This window comes from Sarcophilus harrisii, chromosome 2, assembly GCF_902635505.1.
Source record: "Sarcophilus harrisii chromosome 2, mSarHar1.11, whole genome shotgun sequence".
In the NCBI taxonomy this organism is placed as follows: Eukaryota; Metazoa; Chordata; class Mammalia; order Dasyuromorphia; family Dasyuridae; genus Sarcophilus; species Sarcophilus harrisii.
In genome coordinates this window covers 649,052,702-649,056,115 of record NC_045427.1, presented here as the reverse complement: position 1 = coordinate 649,056,115, position 3,414 = coordinate 649,052,702, and the positions used below count along the sequence as shown (strand labels likewise).

At 37.1% G+C, this 3,414-nt stretch overlaps 1 pseudogene; it reads left to right on the top strand.

Annotated features, from left to right (window-relative positions):
- The first annotated feature begins 1,680 nt into the window (after positions 1-1,680).
- LOC100929264 lies at positions 1,681-1,959 on the top strand (annotated as a pseudogene).
- Positions 1,960-3,414: the final 1,455 nt, after the last annotated feature.

Genomic DNA, 3,414 nt, shown 5'->3' with positions numbered 1-3,414 from the left:
AAACAATATGTCTTTTAAGACCAGAATGTTTTTTGCTTTTGAACAAAGCTATAAGTGAATGTGCAGGCCAATCACCTGCTTTTCCCTCTCCTTCCATATTATAGATGAGGAAGCTCAAACCAAGAAGGAGCAAAGGATTACGCGATATTAAGTGTCCCTGATGTTGGAGATACTCAAAACAAAGGCTGGACAGTCCCTTGTTGAGTTGCTATGAAATGGGCTCATGTTTTACTTGGATAAGATGGCTTCTGAATTTCCTTCAGATCATGGGGAATTAAGTTGTCTTATGGTTTTTGGATTACTTTTAAGTTAACAAATTCAATATCTACCAACATAATCAAACTCTTTAAGATCTGATGATGAAAGACTTCTATTAACCAAAAATCTTATGTGGCTGGGCAACTCAGTGTTTTTAGTTTATTTTTCTTAGCATTAAATTCAAAGGTTCTCTTCCTGTAGGCCTGTAAGCATTTGTACACTCATAATAAACCTAACCCTTCTTGATTCTAAAAGGATATGATAATGATGCTATTAGTAATAAAACATTTAGTAGTTTGCAAAGTGTTTCATAATATTGCTTCATTTGTTCCTTGCAAGAACCTCAACTGTGGATCTTTTTTCCTAGTTTCTCTTCTCTTCTCCTTCAGCATAGTCTCTTATTAGCCTCCAAAGGTTTAAATCCATTATGGAGATGACTCATAGATCATTCTCTTTCTCTCCCTCTCTGCTCACTTCTCTTGAAGTCTCTCCTTCTGTCTCTCTCTGTCTCTGTCTCTGTTTCTTCTTTTAACACTGATTCGACACATTAAATTGGGTCTCCCCAAAATACCTTAAACTCAATATGTCCAAAACTGAACTCACAATCTTTCCCCACAAATTTCAAACATCCCTTCTTCTAAATTTCTTTTTAAAATAGAAATCCTTCCAGTCTCCCAAGTTTATAACTTCTGCATTATCCTCAACTCCACACTTTCCCTCACCCCATACATCCAGTCAGTTGTCAAATCGTGTTGTTTCCCTCTCTACCACATTTCTCACATATGGACGCTTCTTGATGCATAAATGCACATATACCATATGCTCACAGACACATGCACATATATACTCTCTCCCTTATACATATCCTCTCTCAACTACTGCCTTAGTTCAGATCCTTATTGCTGCACTAATGTTCTTGCTAGACTTTCTCCATTTCTATTCCCCTTTGGCTACTGCCAAAGTATTTTATTGGACTATTGATCTAACCATGTATTTCCCTCATTCAGTCACAGAAAGTGGCTCTTTGTTGACCCTAAGACACATATAAGACTCTCTATTTAGTTTTTAGAACCCTTCAGAGCCAGAGCCTAACCACTGTTGTACATTAGTCTCTGTCTTACATTCTATACTTCAATCTAACTACTCTTTTCTCTGTTCTTCACATAGAACACTCCATCTCCCATCTCTTTTATCTTTCCCCAAGATAACCTACTTCTAATGTGCTCACTGTTTACCTGCACCTCAGTGAGTCTTACTTTTAAAATAGAACTAAAACAACATCTTCTGCCTAAAGAAGAGACTCTCATGATTTCTACTGCTAGTGCCCAGCCTTCCATAAGCACTTAGCACAGTACTTGCTTCCTAGAAGGTACTCAATAAATACTTACTTGGCTCTCTGAGCTCCGGTCTTGCAACTGTCAACATGGCTAAATGTACCAAGAAGGTCGGAATTGTTGGTAAATATGGAACACATTATGGTGCATCCCTCAAAAAAAATGATGGAGAAAATTGACATTAGCCTGCATGCCAAGTATACCAGCTTCTTCTGTAGCAAGACCAAAATGAAGAGATGGCCTTGGGTATCTGCCATTGTGGATCCTGTGTGAAAGCGATAGCTGGTGGTTCATGGACCTACAATCCCACCTCTGCAGTCACAGTCAAACTGCCATCAGAAGACTGAAAGAATTTAAAGGCCAGTAAAATTTTCTTATCAAATATCTGTTAATTTATAGAATTAAATTTGGTTCCTTTGGTTCATAATTAGTTTGCAAACTTTTCCTATAAACATCTTTCTAAATATTTCACATCATCAATCAGAAGGCTAGCAAGTCAGTTACTCCTTCTATACATCCATATACCTTCACATTCATAAAGTCCTAGAAGATGGTGGGAATACCTGGTTCTATTTTCTCATGGGATTAGGAAGAGTTGAAGGAAAAGGAAAAATCTATACAATGAACCATAATAATTAACATGCATTGAAAAGTTGGAGATTCCAAAAACTACAATGATAATGTTTATAAAGTGCTATATAAATCTTAAGAGCTCCATTAACAATCAGGATCTCAGTTCTAAATCCAATATATTTAGCATTCTTCACCTAGTTGTCAAAATAATTTGTCTGTAAGATTTGAAGGAAACAACATTTTCATTAAACAGATAAATTAAAAGTAAATACTGTATCCTGGGGTCCTTGGATGTTCAAGGGTTCTTGATGAACTTGATGGTAAAATTACATCTTTATTTCACTATATTTGGTTTCCTTCATATAATATGTATTTTATGCCTTGAAAACCCCTCCAAGAAGGAGTTCATAGGCTTCACCTAAGTTACTCCAAGAGGATCAAGGAATAGTCCATGACAAAAGATTAAGAATCCCTCATTTAGGAGATTGAAAAACAAGTGACTTGCAGTGCCAATAGGAAAATTATAAAACTTAAGTTTCCTACTTTGTAAAAAAATACTGCTTGGTTCATCAAAATGTGGTGAAATCATTTAACAGATGAAGAAACTAAGTCTGAGAAGATTAAATGTCTTTCCTAGACAACCCAATTAGTAAGTATACTGTGGGCATCTCTGGATATATTTGCCGGTAGTCACACCACTCTGTGCCTCGGAAGACAGTTTCATCTCTTCATGACCTCTCTTTGATTGATGAGACAGACTGAGCTTTGGACAACAGATCCAGTGACTAATATGTATCTTAGAGATTTGATTTTGGCAGTCATATCAGACCTTCTGGAGTACCTGGGCCACTGGTTATCTGTAGTTTTCAGGCTGCTTCCTTTCCTCATTGGAACTACAACGAGAAAAGAGGAAGAAGAAAAGACCAGCATCAATGGATATGGATGGAACTCAGAAATGTTTATGGACTGGGATGAATCTGCTCAGGCAGATGATTCTAGGGAACTGCTGGCTGGGCTGGCTAACACAAAGAACAAACACCCTTGGCTTTTACCAAAGTTATCTTTATGTAGTTATTGTTAGGTACTTTCCCAGGATTTCATCATAGAGCACCTGAGGATTTGCAAAGCACTTGACACGTTACCTCCTTTTATCCTTACAATAACCTTGTGAGACAGGTTATGTTATTATTACCCCCATTTTATGGATGAGGAAACCAAGACTGAGAAAGAGAACAGGGATTGACTAAGG